We start from the raw sequence: 19,148 nt of genomic DNA, 5'->3' as shown, positions 1-19,148 counted from the left end.
GAAGAATGAGTTTGTTTATATAGAAAAGAAAAAGAAGTCTATTTTAAAATGGATTTATTTTATCATTATTATTTTTAACATAAAGTGTATGGGAGAAAACTTGATGCCTATAAAGGCATCCCACATCAATCGAGTTTGGCATAAGCCCAACACTTATAAAGGGGGATCCACAGCTTCTAAGCATATTTTACATTACTTGAATACGAGAGAAGGTTAATACTAATAAAAGGTTATCCACCCTAATTGGATTTGGAATGCCGAAATTATCCACTATTGTGCATGCACAATGTGCCCTCTTATTGTTGTCTTGGCTATCATTTTTCTATACTAAAACATTACAATCAAGCAATTTAAAAGACTAGGGTTGGCAAAACCCAAGTTTGGGTCTGGGTATCGCAATGTTCAAACTCGGTCCACATGTATTTTTTAGACACTTGAACTGGGTTTTAATCTGAGGACTCAGATTTTATACTTTTTTAATATTATATATATATATATATATTGGTAATTTTATAATTTTTAAATTTATTTCAATGAAATTAGATATATGTAATAGATGAGTCTAATAAATATAGATATTTAAAATAATATATATTTATAATATTTTTTAATAAAATCCAGGTTCCGAGTTTCAAGTGATGCCCAGGACCAACCCGGCTTCATACTCCGTACCCGGCCCAAATCAGCCGAGTCCAAATCAGACGGGTATTTTTGCCACCTATAAAAATAACAAATTAAAAAAAAATCAGTCGCAAAATTGGAGGCTTTCAATGACATATTTAGTCCTTCTTCGAAAGCTTTGAAACAACATGTCATCTGCCTAATTCTTACATTTGTATCCCAAATTATGACTCTTTGATATCGGCATATCCTCATGATCAAAAGGGTGGTTGTGAGACGAGAATTAAAAAAATTAATAATTGATTCAAGAATGTCACCGTACAACAACATATACAGGGCAAAATTTAACCATAAAGGAAAACAAAAATTAGATATAAATATGCAATAAATGGAAAAGCACTTACCGTAAGTTTTATTCAAATTGGTTCGCTGCAAAATATTAATCCATGTTGATGCCCATCAAATGGATCCAAAACAAGGAAGAAAAGCATTATAGGTTGCTTCATCCTCCCATTGCAACTTATTCCACCAGTGTTCCTCTCCTCTAATGAGAATTGGGCATTCAGATACAAAAATTTCCCTGACATGTGGAGAGGGCAACACATTCCAATAGACGCTTTTTTAATTTTGGTAGAATTCGGAGGCCAAGATATTGGAGTTTTACAAAAGGGTTTAGATCTGCCATCATCTCTGGAACTTCACTTAATTTTCTTGCACTGATTATTGCTTCTGTAGGGTCCATCTCACTTCAGTGGACCAAAAGCCCAAAGTCCAAAATAATTTGCTTGATGTGTAATTATTGTAAAATTTTAGACTTGGATGAAATTAACCAAAAAAAATATAAAGGAAATAAGTGAATAATCGCGAGAGATGTAGCCATTTCGCGCAAGTGAGAAGACGTTGCGAGAGAAAAAGATATTTTTTTTCTTTGGGTTTTCAATCTTTGATTCAACGATCGAAAAATAATTTTAGCTTTGATTTCTCCCAAATTTGGAGGATAAGTTCCTGACATCGCCCTTTACATTTCTACTCGTGTTGATCTATATTTTATTCTCTCATTAGCTGTTATTGGAGATACTCACTTATTGAAGAAATAGATTTTAGATCTATTATTGTAAGCCAAGATTGTTGAAAATCTTGATGTTGTTAACCTCTAGTGTTATCTGGAGAAGAATTTGTACTGTAATCCCATTAATATAGTGGAAATTTATATCGGACTATTGTCCCATGGTTTTTCCCGATTTGAATTTTCCACGTTAAAATCGGTGTCTCTTGTGGTTGATTTTTGCTTTGAATTTATTGATTAATTTTTCTGCTTATTTGTTTATGGTGCACATCCTATTTTAATCACACAAAGAGGAAAAGAATTTTATTTTCGCTTAATTTGTAGCTGTTTGTGGTAGTCGTTTTCCCAATAGAGTGGTATCAGAGCCAGGTTGTGTGTTTTTATTACTTATGTGGTTGAAATAGAGGAGTCTTTGGCGTTCATGATTAAATTGAGTCGTGGAATTATGATATTTGGAAGTCTAGAATGAAAGATTTGCTCTACATGAAAGACTTACATGAACCTATTGAAGGTGATGAAGTTAAACTTGTTGATATAGATGATAAGAAATGGGCTCAATTGAACCAGAAAGCCGTGGGCACTATTAGGTCATGGATTGATCAGAGTGTGTACCATCATGTCGCGAAGGAATCCAAGGCTGATGTTCTTTGGAGAAAATTAGAAATAATTTATGAGCAGCCAACAGCACAAAATAAAGTCAATCTAATGAAAAGGCTTGTTAACTTGAAATATAAAAAAGGCCACAGTATTACTGAACACACTAGTGAGTTTCAGGGTTTGGTTGATCAGTTGACTACTATGAAGATTATTCTAGATGACGAGTTACAAGCATTGTTGTTGCTTAGTTCTTTACCTGATAGTTGGGAGACATTAGTGGTGTCAGTGAATAATTCGGCACCGAATGGTAAATTAAACTTGGATATGGTTACAGATAGACTGCGGAATGAAGAATCTCGAAGAAAGAATGCTGAAGTAGTTCCCTCTGAGTCAGCTACACTTGTTTCAGAAAACCAAAAAAGACGGGGGAGAAGTCGAAGCAGAAATTTCCGTCATCAGAATAATGATAACCCTGGAGGAAGATCTAAGTCCCATAGGAGAAGCTAAGTGCTTTCATTGTCAGAAAATGGGCCATGTAAAAAGGTAGTGTAAATTGTGGAAAAGAGAACATGCGAAAGAAAAAGGCGATGGTCAGAAAAATGACAAAGAGAATGTTACAGCCGTAATTAATGGTGATATGGGCATTGCTTATAATGATAGCTCTATAAATCTTACTTGCCATACCAGTAATTGGGTGATTGATTCGGGTGCTTCGTTTGATGTTACTGCACATCGTGGTTACTGCTGTTGAGTGTTAGAAAATGCATATTTATAAAGGAGAAAACCATCATTTTACATTTCAAGTCTTACTAACAACCCTTACTTTTATGTATTTAACCTTCTTGTGATTTAATTACATGTGTTTTATTTTAATTAAGTATTTTATGTATTTTAGTGGTATTATAGTGATTTCACAATAAAGGAGAGATCAGACGGTAAAACGGACATCACTTTTGAACTCAGGACGGTCGAAAACCTTAGGAGGAGCATAAAAGGAAAAATAGCACTATTCACATGTACGGTACTATTCACGTATACGGTACTGTATATGTTACTGTTCACGGCACTGCTCACATAGACGGATCGATGATGTGGCATTGACTGATGAGGTGTCACGATCCTGTTGGACTAAAATTCTTATGTACTGTTGATGGTGACGTGGCAGCATATCAGTGGACAAAAAATCTCGCGTACGGTGCATGCATCACACAGGATTATTTTCAACCAAACCGCGTTACTGTTCATCCGGGTCAAACCGCGTACTGTTCATATGGGTCAAACCGTATTACTGTTCATCCGCGTGGTCAAACCGTGGACTGTTGACTGATGACGTGGCGCAATCCTGAGCGTCCAAACTGTTTTTAATCCGATTGCCATGATTTACTCCATGTATCTATAAAAAGGGGGCCTCCCCCCCTAATTTGATATCTCTGAATCCATTTTTGGGATCCATTTTCTGTAATTCCCTCTCTATCTTGTATTTTCTTCGTATTTTAATAAATTCCCATTTTGCCCTTAGTTCAATTATGAGTAGCTAATTTTCTTTTAAGCTTGGGTTGAAGGTGAAGTCTCAACATGTGTCATGGGCTTTATTTGGTAAATTTATTTTCTCTTCCCCTCTAGTTTTTGTGGATGTTTTGACTTCTCGTCGACAAATAATACTAATCTTGTCTAGTACCGCCTTGGTTACACCGGCTCTCTAGTACAAGGTTATTATTATTTGGCACGATAAGCCCTTAGCACCATATTGATTAGAGCGTGGTTCATGAGGTGTGGATTCCCCCCTCATGATTTAATTGGCATTAATACGCATTATTTAGCCCATGATGCATGTTGATACGGATCCAGATACCCAAGTACGTCATTTCAATAGAATTCTCTTCAACTTTATTCTCGCAATTTCAATTCCAATTTTAGAATTTATTCTCGCCATTTTAATTTAAGTTTTAGCATATTCCAAATCATTTCCACCACAAATCCAATCAACCATTTGCAAAATTAATTCTATACACAATTAAAATCCACCTCCTCGTGGGATCGACACTCGTCACCATTGATCTATACTACAATAGATTCGTGCGCTTGCGAGTACATTAAAATTTGCACAACAACTGCACATCATGATTACTTCACATCCTATGTTAATGGTAATTATGACCATGTTCGGATGGGAAATGAGGGGGCATCCAAGATTGTGGGCATAGGAGATATTTGCTTCAAACCAGTGTTGGCTATAAGCTACTCCTTAAAGATGTCAGACATGTACTAGATATTCGCCTTAATTTGATCTCCACAAAAAAGCTTGCATGTACTAGATATTCGTCTTAATTTGATCTCCACAAGAAAAATTGATGATGATAGTTATACTAACTAATTTGGTGAAGGAAAATGAAAGCTCACCAAAGGCTCTCTAGTGTTGGCTAAAGGAAAGAAAATGAACACCCTCTACGTAATAGAAGCCAAAATCAAGAAAGAATATATGAATATGGCTGTAAACAATTCTGACATTGAGACATGGCATAAAAGGCTTGGTCACATTGGTGAGAAAGGGTTAGGAACTCTTGCCAAAAAAGGATTTCTACCAAGCTTTGTAGGTACGTCCCTCAAGACTTGTGTTTAGTGTTTAGCTGGAAAGGCACATAAAGTAACTTTTAAAAGCTTTTCTCCATCTAGAAAGTCACAAATCCTTGATTTGATTCACATTGATATTTGCATGATGCAAAATAGATCAATAGGAGGTGCACTTTATTTTATGACTTTTATTAATGATTGTTCTAGAAAAGTATGGACTTTTGCTTTAAAATCTAAAGATTAAGTGCTTGATATGTTTAAATTCTTTCGTGCTTACTATGTTTAAATTCTTTCGTGCTTATGTTGAGAGAGGGACAAGAAAAAAATTGAAATGTGTCAGGGCAGAAAATGATGGTGGGTACAGAGGACCATTTGAGCAGTATTGCAGATCTCATGGAATCAAACTTAAGAAAACTGTACCAAAATCCCCTCAGCAGAGTGGTGTTGCAGAAATAATGAACAGAACAATTGAAAAGATAGTCAGATGTATGTTTTCTGATGCCAAGCTTTATAAATCCTTCTGAGCGGAGGCTATGCGTACTGTAGTTGATTTGATTAATCTTTCTCCTTAAGCTCCATTAGATGACGATGTACCTAAAAGAGTTTGGATTGGGAAAGATGTTTCTTATAAACACTTGAGGGTGTTTAAGTGCAGAGTGTATGTTCATATCCCTAAAGATGAGAGATCAAAACTTGATGATAAAGCCAAGAAATGTATTTTCTTAAGCTATGGACATGAAGAATTTGGGTACAGATTATGGGATCCAGTGACAAGAAAAGTAATCAGAATTAGAGATGTTGTGTTTCTTAAAAATTAGATAGTTGGTGATGAAAAAAAAATGATAAGTCTCAGCCATCTCCAGAGATTCTTATTATTCCAACTTCGGTTTCTCCACATGTTGTTCATGATGATCATAGGGGAGCTGGAGAGGATAATAATAATGGTCCAGCAGAACCAATTGAGCAAGCACCTCTGGGATTAGTAGCTAGCTTGGATTTGGAAATTGAACAATTCAATGTAAAGACTGCTTTCTTACACGATGACTTAAAGGAGGAAATATACATATAACAACCTGAAGAGTTCAGTGTCAAAGGTAAAGAAGAACTTGTGTACAAATTGAAAAAAACTTTATATGGGCTGAAACATGCACCAAGACAGTGGTATAAGAAGTTTGATTCTTTTATGGAGAATCATGGCTTTTGCAAGACAATGTGTGATCATTGTATGTTTGTGAAAAAGTTTAGTGATAATGATTTTATTATTCTTTTACTTTTTGTGGATGACATGTTGATTGTTGGCAAGGATACTAGTAAGATTGACAATTTGAAGAGAGAGCTTAGCAAGTCTTTTGTAATGAAGGACTTGGGATCGGCGAAACAAATTCTTGGCATGAAGATTTCTCGTGACAGAAAAACTGGGAATTTATGGTTATCTCAGGAAGCATATGTTGAAAAAGTTCTTAAAAGATATAATATGGACAAAGCAAAATATGTTTATTTTCCACTTGCAGGTCATTTCAAGCTTAGTTTCAAGCATTGTCCCATAAGTGAGAAAGAGAAGCAAGAGATAAAAAGAGTTTTTTATGCTTCAACAGTTGGTAGTTTGAGGTACGCTTCAACAGTTGGTAGTCAACTGGTTTTCCTCTAATCTGGGTAAAAAACACTGGACAGCAGTAAAGTAGATTGTCATATATCTCAGAGGCACTTCCAAGGCATGTTTATGTTTTGGTGGTGACAAACCTATATTACAAGTAGATACGGATGCATATATGGCAGGAGATGTTGATTCTAGAAAGTCTCTATCAAGATATTTGCTCACCTATGTAGGAGGAGCAGTTTCATGGCAGTCTAGACTTTAGTAGTGTGTTGCTTTGTCTACTACAGAAGTAGAGTATATTACAATCACTGAAAGTTACAAAGAAACCTTGTGGATGAAGAATTTTCTACAAGAACTAGGTGTTAATCAAGATAGTTATGTTGTGTACTGTGACAGTTAAAGTGTCATCCACTTGGCAAAGAATTCAACATATCATTTGAAATCGAAGCATATTGATATGAAGTATCATTGGATACAAGACGTGCTTGAGTAGAAACAGTTGCAGCTTGGAGAAATTCACACAACGAAGAATGCATCAGATATGATGATAAAGTCATTACCCAAGGAGAAGCTGGAAAGCTGTAAGTAGAGAGCGGGCTTGGTGGTGCCCCTTAGATGAGATGGAGGGGGAGATTTGTAAGGTCCATTTCACTTCAGTGGACCAAAAAGTTCAAAGTCCAAAATAATTTGCTTGATGTGTAATTATTGTAAAATTTTGGACTTGGATGAAATTAACTAAGGAAATAAGTAAAGAATCGCGAGAGCTGTAGACATTTTGCGAAAGTGAGAAGACACTGCGAGAGAAAGAGATATTTTTTTTTTTTTTGGTTTTCAATCTTTGATTCAACAATCAAAAGGTTATTTTAGCTCTGATTAGTCCTAAATTTGGAGGGTAAGTTCCTGACATTGCCCTCTATATTTCTACTGGTGTTGATCTGTATTTTATTCTCTCAGTAGCTATTATTTGAGATACTCACTTATTGAAGAAATAGATTTTAGATCTATTATTATAAACTAAGATTGTTGAGAATTTTAATATTGTTAGCATCTAGTATTATCTGGAGAAGAATTTGTGTTGTAATCTCATTAATATAGTAGAAGTTTATATCAGACTACTATCCTGTGATTTTTCCCAATTTAAATTTTCTACTTAAAAATCGGTGTCTCTTGTGGTTGGTTTTTGCTTTGCATTTATTGGTTTATTTTTCTGCTTATTTGTTTGTGGTGCACATCCTATTTTAATCACACAAAGAGAGAAAGAATTTTGTATTCGCTTAATTTTTAGCTGCTTGTGGTAGTCTCTTTCCCAACAACCTCCATCTCCATACATTTTTCTATCTGAATAACCTTAAGATTTGGTACAAACACAAGCCATGTCACTTCCCTCAATTTATGACAAGCCTTTCTCTTAACTTGGTGAAGGCTGTTCAAACAAAAATCTTCTCAAGTTTTTCCAACTTCGACACAGCAGAACTTAAACTCTTCCAAATTTCCACAATTTGAAATACCTAGTTTTTCAAGATGCTTCAACTCTGCCATGGCAAACGACTTTGAATCATCACTGTCTATAAGCTCCAAACATTTTGTACAACTTTGAAACTTTTGGGAGCTCATAAATTTTTGGACGGTAGAAAAACCTTTTAAGGCGATGCTTAATACATTTAAATGTTTTAAACTAAGTAACTCCCCAACCAAGAATTCATTACCACCAAATAGAACGCTATTTTCTGGTGTTTCAACAAGATAACCACAACTGAATATTCGCGGAACCTGTAGCGTTGAAAAGTAACAAATCTGTTGTTTTTGAATTGTAGAGAGATAATTTATGTACTCCAATTCAAACACTTAAAGATTTAGGGTAAAAACATATTCAGTCCCTGTATTTTAATATTAGTGTCCATTTACTCTTTATATTTTTAAAAATACCTCGAAACATCCCTACCGTTAAAGTATTGATACCCCTACCGTTACTTTTCATTTCTTTTAGCTTACTTTTATAATATTACCCTTTTATAATAATTTTTGGACATTAATAAAAAGAAAATAATTAAATTACTAATTTTTTGGACATTAATAAAAATAAAATAATTAAATTACTAATTTAACCCTAAAAATAAAAAATTTATATTAATTTTTTTGCAAGCACCGTTTGCACATTTGGTAGTTTGCATACAATTTTTTACAATTAAAAATTAATATAAATTTTTATTTTTATTTTTTAGGATTAAATTGGTAATTTAATTATTTTATTTTTATTAATGTCTAAACAAAAAAATTATTATTAAAGGGTAATATTGTAAAAATAAGCCAAAATAAATAAAAAGTAACGGTAAGGGTATCAATACTTTAATGGCAGTGATGTTTCAAGGTATTTTTCAAAATATAAGGACTAAATAGATACTAATCTTAAAATATAAGGAATAAATGAGTTTTTACTCTAAAAATTTACTAAGGCTTTTGTCACTTTTGGCAACTGAGTGACGGGAGCATCTGATAGATTAAAATCTGATAGATTAAGGTATTGTAGTGAAATCAATTTCGAAATACCTGATGGCAATCTTCTCAGGTAACCGTTCTTTGATAGATTTAAAAATGTAAGAGAGGGCAAAAATTCGAAGAAACCGCTGTTTGGATAAAATTTCAACGAAGAGAACGAAGAAAACTGATGAGTATAATACAAAGAACTTTGCTTCTGGGCTTAGCAAAAGACAAGACGTTTCGATTTCTATACTACAACGTTCATAAGCATCTCCATTATGCAAATGCACATAGTTGAATCAACCAAATCAGGCAGAAAATACAATACTTGATTTGAATTGCAAGCACGACTAACTACTGTGCAATTCAGCTCTGACTTGAATTTTTTAATAGGAAATCATTTGCAGCAAAATGATTAATTAATTTACTACAAATGATTGAGGCAATTGATAGTGACATGTAATCAAACCTTCATAATCTTCGTAGTATATCCTTGAAATATTCTAGGTATAATTTTCTGAAATATAAAATTTAATGATCGGCAGCTAAAAGAAAAATTAAATTCTAAATGCGGTCGACTACCAAATTCTCTCCACTTATCTCTTGTTGTATTCACGTCTAATTTTTAATTAACCTGCTAATGTATAATATTAAAACAAGCATAGAATAATAATTTCATGTTTCTAGGATTTCTCTTTAGCTAAGAAACAATAAGCAACGATAATAATTTTAGGCAAAGTTTCAAAATTGTAGCTGTCAACATTTCTACATATTTCTTACATTTTTCTAAAACATAAAAATTTGAATTAAAAAAAATCAGAAAACTAACCACTGGGGCAACTTCAATGCCACCTAGTATTGTACGTGGCTCTCAAGAATGAAATGAAAGTGACAGTACAAAATCCGCCATCTGAACAACTAATAAATCATGCAAATCAGCGACAACGCTGGCACGGTGGCACCCATCATCAAGAACCGTTTAGCAATGGCGTTTCAATTATACAGAGATGGCTCATAGCTTTGCTTTGCTTCTGCTGAAGTGAAAGCGGGTATTTCGTACTTTTCTCCATGGAAATAATATTTGTGCCGCAAATTTTTAGAGAAATAACACAAAGAAGATAGCTTATAATTACTTTTCAAACAGGTATCTTTTATTAGTAAAAGGTTGCAATTTGGGTTGACTGGTTGGTTGTATTTGTGTCGCGTCGTCTTATTATCTTGTCAAAATTAAACTAACTTCAATCCAACCTATTTAATAATTATATCAATAATCTCAATTTTTACAAGAACTCATTTATTAAGGTGGAGCTATTTGTACTCTAAAAAATACTTTAAACACTTTTTTACTCATTACACTCATTTGTTAAATTTTTTAAAAATAATTTTCACTCAATACACTCTTGAAAATACCAAAACAACCCTCAATTTGTTCATCACTACAAACCCAGAAAATTAAATCCCATACAAAGAACTTTTTTGGCAGTACTCTTCCTCGTAACTCTAACATAATGACATTGACCTCTGTTTAGTTGCTCTGAATGAAGGGATGATGATAAGGAATTAAGGGTGTAACAAAAATGCTTGATAATAATATACTTGAATCTACTGCAGAAAAAGGAGCTACAAAAATTGGCTTGTACGCTCTTGTGACTGTTAGGAACTAACAAATATGAATGATTAACTTTTGATAAATTGGAACCTTGAGATGTTACAAGTACGATTTTTTATGGTGGTAGAATTCGATGTAAAAGCTGGTTCAACATATATCATTTTGGCCATAAAATTATTAAGTTCGATAGTTTCAATAACAGCATCAGCAAGGCAGCCCATGAAGAAAACCAAACTTCTCATTCTAAAATGTATTTAAGTGGTATAATAGTTTAAAATTGATTATAATGTGGACTTCAATAAGCATATCAAAGAAATTAGAAACATAACAATTAGGATTTATGTCGATGTAGTGAAAGGGTAAAGAGTAATGTATTTTATTTAATCGCACAAAATTGTTCTTAATGGTAAATTAAACTATGGGTGTTTTTGTAATATAAAATTTATAAAATAAAATAATGTTCAGAGTAATTCTTAAAATGTAAATAATCTCAACCCATTTATTATTGTGTCGCCTATTTAATAAAATTTCAATTTTTCTTCATAAAAATAACATTTTAACGTGTTATTATTACATTTTTTTAGAAATTATGCACTATTACCTACACACAGTCTAGTCAAATTTATTTCATATATAAATAAATAATTTTTAAAATTTGACAAATGTACCACATATCTGATTGGCTAAAATATAATTTAATATTAATTGATTAGTAAATCATGTCATAAAACAAGTTATCATGTTATAAACTCTAAATCTAAATTTACCAGATTTTAAGTCGAATTGACATGGATATAACTTATTTAATAATCGTATCAAATTTAACTATCGAAACTCATTTATTCATATTAAATTTATGGGCCATATATATTATTAAAAATTATGTGGGACAATTATCATGTTGCACCAATTTAAAGCATTTGATAGTAAATGGACTTTTTATAATGTTCTAACAACTAGTTGAACCTATAATAATCCTACCCCATTATTATTCAATAAAAACTGTTACTACTAAACGATTTTAAAATAAATTGCTCTTAACGAAAAAAAAAACTATAATAAATACAACCCAAACTGTCTTTTCCTATGAGATTGTAGTTGCATAAAGATATTAATTTGAAGCAGGGAAGAGAAGCAATTTGATAAATCTTTAGGTAGCTAGTGTAGAGGAAATAAATTCCATATCAGATAAAACTGAAAAATACAAAATTTGGCTTTCCCTGCAACAAATTGAAAAAAAAAATGATAGTTTCAGAATTATCATATTAGTCTGCTTACGATAAATCCTTAACAGTTCTTATTGCAGTTGTTTAATTTAAGTAGTTTATCAAAAATGATTTAGTAGAAATCATTTCTGCACAACATGCTTAAGAAAAGAAATTGAATTCAAAATTGAAAACCAAAGAATATTTTACATTTGAATTCATATACAACTCAATGGAACAACGATATTCATACAAAATCATGAACCAAATCTCAAAATAACATGTCAACTTTGTTTGAAAATTTTACCAAAGCTTCATAATTACTAAGATGAATAGCAAATACTGCATGGCTTTGTACACAGTAACGACCGCCTTCTCAATTGCTTCCAGCTATTGATTAGAGACCCTTAGGGCAGCATCCAACTGTTCACTCTTTTGGTGGACTATTATTAATACCCCTCATAAAAATCCTTGAACCAAAAATTTTATTGTAGTTAGAACAGAAGAAATTATAAAGGGTATGATTAAAAATAGAAAATAAAAACTTCAAAATTTAATTTTCATATGATTTTATGTGAAGACGGCTAATATACTCAAGATTTTCTCTGTTTAATTCTATTCATTCTAGAGTTTGTGTATTTCAGTGTAATTATATCCTTTTACGGCAACTGAACAAATTTACGTGAGCATTAATTTGATTCAAATATTCAAGCATCAATTTGAAAAAAACAGAGTAAAATTTGACAACAAAAAGTCAAAAACCAGAGCATCTATTCGATCCCCCCTCGCCCCAAAAAATCAAAAAAGAAAAAGAAAAAAGCAATGCCGGCAAAGTTATAAAGCATTAATTCCTTTTAGTTCAACATTTGTCTGTCATTTGCAGAAGACAAAAAAAAAAAAAAAAAATGGGCGAAATAAAAACAGAGAACAAAAGACCTAGTATTTTGCACGAAGCAAACGACGAGAATATATGTAAAAGTTAAGGAAACAGCACTAACCAGAAATCAAGTTAAGGTTGGAAACAGGAACTAAAAGCAATTTGAGTGGCTTCATCCTCCCATTGAAGTCGGTCCCACCAGTCTGCTTGTCCACGAATAACAAATTTACGCTCTTTTGCACTGTTGGAATCGAGTGGAAGCTTTTTAAGCTGATCACACCCATGTACCACCATTTCTTTCAGATGAGTGAAAGGCAATGGCTTCCAGTAGATGCTCTTCAAATTTGGCAAATGTGACAAACGAAGACTTCGGAGATTTTCAAAAGGGCTTATATGTCCCATCATCTCAGGAACCTCAGCAAATTTTCCAACGCTGATTATTTCTTCCATAGCACGGCAATTGAATAGCGAAAGAGACTTGAGGTTTGGAGCAAAAACGAGGAATGTCAAATCTTTCAATTTAAGGCACGAATCTATGGTAACACGGTGAAGGCTGCGGAAAACAAAAGGTTCCCGCCTTTTTCGTACTATCTCTGTATAATCAATCTTCAATTCTTCCAACTCAAAACCTTTAAAAATCAATCATTCATTGAGGTGGTTTAGATCTGCGAAAGCCGTAGCATCAATAATCGACTTTCTATCTCCGGTCAACTGGAGGTAAAGAGATCGAATACAACTTTTTAACTTATTTGAGCTCAAAACAATTTGGAGAGCATGATAACTTCGCAAGGTCAACTCCAATACCTCTAAATATTTCAAACCGAGCAATTCCCGTACTAAAACTTCACCCCCGCCAAATAAAACGCTGTCTTCTGATGCTTCATGAAAATTGAACCAGCCAGTACCCAACATTCTCAACACACGTAACCTTGAAGAATTTGATATTAGCTGCCGTGGAATTTTATTTAACTCGCTTGTCCACCTCAAATTCAAACATTTCAGATTTACCAACAACTTTAACTCTTGTGGTAACTCTTGTATGTAGGTATGTGAAATATCGAGAAGTTCCAATGAACCCAACTTTGACATCCCAAAAGGTAATTCCAAAATTAAATTCCCGCAGTTTGACATCTTGAAAACTTTGAGAGAAGGCATAAATTGGAAGAAGCCATCGGTGATCCTCTGCAAACTATTATTAGAGGCAAGAAATAGAGTATGGAGATGAGGGCATGCAGGAACCTCTGACAAAGTTTCAATTTGGTTTTGCATCAATGACAATCTTCTCACATTTTCCCATCTTTTAACATCAGGTGCCTCCTTTAGTCCCGCACCTGCACAAACCAAAAAGTTTCTCTTCTCCTTCTCAATTTCACAAGCTATCCATAGAGCCATATCACGAACAACGTCATGCATTTTTACTTTATCATCTTCTATCTCTTCTAGTAAACACGCATGAACAAGAGTGCCCACAATGTAGTATCCTTGGTTTTCTGCACCAAACCTGTCAGATTCCTCTAAGAATCCCTCACCAATCCAACAGTCAATCAAGTCCCATTTAAGAATGCCATAATCTTCAGGATATAAACAACAATATAAGAAACAAGATCTAATCGTCTTATTCTGCAAACTATCATAGCTAAACTTTAAAAGAGGATACACCTCTTTTCCCAAACCTGCAAATTCCGAAGCTGATCTTCTTAGAACTTCAACTGCGTGTCTCCACTCTTCGGCTGTCTTTTTGTAGGCCATAGCTCGACCGATAGTAATAAGTGCGAGTGGCAAACCACCACACTCTTTGGCCACAGTTTGGGCTAGCTCAACGATATCATGATGACTTCCAAGAGTTTCTTCCCCAACTTTTTTTCGAAACAGTTCCCAAGCATCCTTTTCTGATAAGCATGCTACTTTGAACTTCCTGTCAGCTTCCATGCTACCACAAACATCGATCAAACGGGTTGTGAATACGACTTTTGAGGTAGTATTTTGTGGTCCTGGAAGTGGAACGCCCACTTTTGTTAAATCAACCCGCTCCCATATATCATCTAACAGCAATACAATTCTCTTCTCTCTTAAACTCCGGAAGATGTCGAGAGCTTTCTCCTCTACACTTTTACTCTTCCATGAATCATCAACCAAACCTATCTTTTTCCCAATATTTTCTTGAAGTTTTTCAAGTCGCAGGTCTTTTGAAACTACTACCCAAATCACACAATCAAAGTTGGTTGGACTCTCGAGAAATTTATTGTTGATATAGGTCAATAGTGTAGTTTTACCAACACCGCCCATACCATATAGGCCAATGATTCCCGCTGATTCTTCTGCAAGACATCTCCAGACTTGTTCAAGTTGTGATTGCAAGCCTACTACTGTTCGCTCGGTAGGTCTTTCATCTGCTACAGGCTCTGGAGCTCTCTCAGGCACCACCTCGGCAGCCACCGCCTCAAAAACTCCTTCGGCGATTAAAGTCTCCACAGCTCGTAGCTTTTTAGCCACTTGTTTTCCGAACTTGTAGCTTGACGTGCAGTTCCTGGAACAGAACCCTCTAAGACATAATTTTTCAATTTCTTGAGAGCCGCCTCTGATAAGTTCATCAGCTTCATTTTTAACAGCATCCGCCCTCGAAACCCACACTTGCACTTGGTCCAGCCTTCTCATTTGTTGCCGTTCAGCATTGACAACCGCCGTCATCACATCGTTCTTTGCTGCGATTAGTTTCCTTAGTTCAGTCTCCAAGGCAACAAGATTATCTTGGAGGTTACTTATGTATGCTGCTTTTCCAAGAAAGCAATCTAAGCAACGATTGAAAATAGTACCATCGCATGTGATTTGAAAAATGCTACCCATACCTTGTAATATTGATAAGCGGAGAAGCCAAGAAAATTGATTGAGTTTGATTAACCGAAGCTGCTGTGGCGTGTGGAAGAGAAATTTAGTAATGACCTCTGTCCGCTACACTGGGAAAATTATAAAAAGATTTAGGCACGTCCAATTCGGGACCCACTTGTAATACGATCTTGATTTTTCTAGTCAGCAATTGTAGTTTAATATAAATATTTGACAACTTGGAGGCTGCACCCTGAATGTTGTCGTACCTGGGCCAGATGGGCCTGTTGAGATCGGCTTGGGGACTAGGCAGGCCCTTTGGCTTGAGATAATTTGCTCGTTTGTGTTCCTTTTTGCTTCTGTGTGGATGGCTTTTGACTCCAGACAAGCCAAGGCTCTTGGCAGAGTTTACCGTATGCATTGTCATTGGAACAGTGTTGGGTCTTCTGGTTTTTGTCTCGACAACTGTTACTGCTCAAAAGGGCTATGCCGGAGCTGGGCTCAACCCGCAAAGATTTTTGGGCCCAGCACTCGTTAGAGGAGGCCATCTCTGGGATCGCCACTGGGTTTTCTGGGCTGGGCCGGCTATCGCTTGCGTGGCATTTGCTTTGTACACTGAGGACCCAAGTTAATTGTTTATTATAAATCTTGCTATCATCTCTCCCTTTCCAATTTCCATGATCCTGAATGCGACTTGAGTAGACTTTAAATTTAGGCTTAGCCAAACCATTCACACTTATAGCATGTGTCATCTTTAAATCAAGAAACACCAACGTTTCTAGGCATTTAAGACCCACTTGAAAAATGATGATGCTGGATAGCTTGGTGCTGCCTCTAGGTCAAAGAAAAGGACACTTCCAGCCATATATATGCCATCTCCAAAGCTTAAAGAACTTTTATTACAATTAAAAGATACGTGTTCAAGTTTTGGACCATATTTTTTAACTCAAATTGTCAAATCTTGCGTGAAAAAAAACAGAGTGGGTGAAAAACAAGGGATTCAAATTCAAATCTCGCTCAGGTGGGGGAGAAGAGAATTGGATTACTATCATAGCATTGCTAACTGAAGACAGTACCTGTTTGGAGAGAGAGAAAATAAATGAATTAAAGAGAGTCCTCAGTGTAAACATATAAAAAATAAATATTTTTTATATATTTATTTTAATAATATGTTTGTATTTATTATAAATTTTACATTAATATAATAAAATATGTCTGATAGATTATAAAATATTAAAACATATTTTAAATATCGAGATTAGTTTAAAATATGTATTATTATATTTATCTTAGGATTATATTTTATGTGTTATAAAATATTAGAATGATTTTTTTTTAAAGGCAAAGGGCATTATGATGAACAGTGAGTTTTGAAGTCCTTTCCTTTATCTTGTACTTTTCTCTATCTCATTGTCTAAAATAAAAACAAAATTAATATATTTTACTTTTTTGTAACACACTGCTGAGGAATTAATATATTAATTTTTTTATTACTAATGTCCAAAAAAAAGGCAATTTAATTATTTTTACAATAAAATTTATTTTGGACACATGTAAACTTTCACAAAAATTAATATTTATTCTTTTTATTTTTATTTTATTTTTGGGGTTAAATTGATAATTTAATTTTTTTTCTTTTTATTAATTTTATAAAAAGAAACATTATTGTAAGAGGGCAATATTGTAAAAACAAGTCAAAAAAAAATAAAAAGTAACAGCAGAGATGTTAATAATTTAAGGGTATGAATGTTTTGAAACATTTTTAAAAATATAAAGACTAAATGAGTAATAATCTTAAAATATGGGAATGAAACGAGTTTTTACCCTTAAAAAATTATATGAGACAATTATCACGTTGCACCAATTTAAAACATTTGATAGTAAATGGACTTTTTTATAATGTTCTAACAACTATTTGAACCTATAATAATCCTTCCTCATTATTGTTAAATAAAAACTGTTGCTATAAACTATTTTAAAATAAATTTCTTTTAACAAAAAATAAATAAATACTATAAGATATACAACCCAAACTCTCTTTTCCTATGAGATCGTAATTGCATAAAGATATTGAAGCAGGGAAGAGAAGCAGTTTGATAAATCTTTAGGGAGGAAATAAATTCCATATCAGATGAAATTGACAAAATACAAAATTTGGGTTTCCCTGCAACAAATAAAAAAAAAAAGGTGATAGTTTCAGAATTATCGTATTAGTAAGCTTACGATAAATCCTTACAATTCTTATTCCAGTGGTTTAATTTCAATAGTTTGTTAAAAATGATTTAGTAAAAATCGTTTCTGCATAACATGACAATCGTTTCTGCATAACATGCTTGAGAAGGAAAAAAAAATTTGATTTCAAAATTGAAAATCGAAGAATATTTTGCATTTGAATTCGCATGCAACTCAACGGAACAACAATATTCATACGAAATCATTAACCAAATCGAAGAATAGCAAACATTTTACATTTGAATTCACTGTAGCAACCGCCTTCTCAATTGCTTCCAGCTATTGATTAGAGACCCTTCAAGCAGCATCCAAGTTTTCACTCTTTTGGTGGACTCTTATTAATACCCCTAATAAAAATCCGGGGACCAAAAATTTTATTGTAGTTAGAACAGAAGAAATTATAAAGGGTATGATTGACCACGGAAAAAAAAAAACTTCAAAAATTTATTTTCATATGATGTTCTGTGAAGACAGCTATTATACTTAATGTTTTCTCTGTTTAATTCTATTCATTCCATAGGTGTGCATTTCAGTGTAATTATATCTTTTTACGGCAACTGGACAAATTTACTAGAGCATTAATTTGATTCAAATATTCTAGCATCAATTTGGAAAAACAGAGTAAAATTTGACAACAAAAGTCAAAAACCAGAGCATCAATTCAACACCACCCCCGGCCCAAAAAAAAAAAAAAAAGCAATGCCGGCAAATTTATAATTCAACATTTGATTGTGATTTGCAGAAGACCCAAAAAAATAAATAAATAAATAAAGACAGAGAACAAAAATTAATTTTTATCTCAATTTTTGTTAAATATTAATTTTTTTAATAAAATAATAATAAATTGATAACGGTATAAAATTTTAATAATAAAATATATTTTTTAATAAATTTTAATACTGTTATATTAATAAAATTTTAATAATAAAATAATAATATTCTTAAAAAGATAATCCTATTCGGGACCCATTTTTAATACGATCTTGATTTTTCTTGTCAGTAATTGTTAGTTTTATATAAACATTTGACAACTTGACTTACGAGAGATTTGCACGTCCTATTCGGGACCCACTTGCTTAACACGATCTTGATTTTTCTTGTTAGCAATTGTAGTTTAGTATAAATATTTGACAACTTGGCTTACGAGTGCGCTAATAGAAACGTCCCACTAACGTTTGAGAAGTAAAAATAATTAGAATTATCCTTTAACGAATCTTTTTTTTTGGGGACCATCCCAATTGGGTCAATATTTAAATTGGATGTGGCTATACACTAAATCTATATAGTTATAATATTCGAACCAATCTAATTATTATTATGAGGAAGAAACGAGATGTAGTTACGAAAATTTTTATTATGACTTAGGTGGCGTTTATTTTTTTGTCTAAAATTTGAATAGACTTGAATTAGTTTGAATTCTGAATAGATCTGAATGTATGAATCTGAATAATATGTTTATTTTTTCGTCTGAA

General features: G+C 33.3%; 1 pseudogene; it reads right to left on the bottom strand.

The window, feature by feature from the left end:
• Window positions 1-12,045: 12,045 nt before the first annotated feature.
• On the bottom strand, window positions 12,046-15,656 carry LOC102613822 (probable disease resistance protein At5g63020; annotated as a pseudogene).
• Between the last annotated feature and the right edge of the window lie 3,492 nt (window positions 15,657-19,148).

Source organism: Citrus sinensis, chromosome 7 (assembly GCF_022201045.2).
Source record: "Citrus sinensis cultivar Valencia sweet orange chromosome 7, DVS_A1.0, whole genome shotgun sequence".
In the NCBI taxonomy this organism is placed as follows: Eukaryota; Viridiplantae; Streptophyta; class Magnoliopsida; order Sapindales; family Rutaceae; genus Citrus; species Citrus sinensis.
Note: the sequence above shows the minus strand (reverse complement) of the source record. Positions and strands in the feature narration are given on the sequence as shown.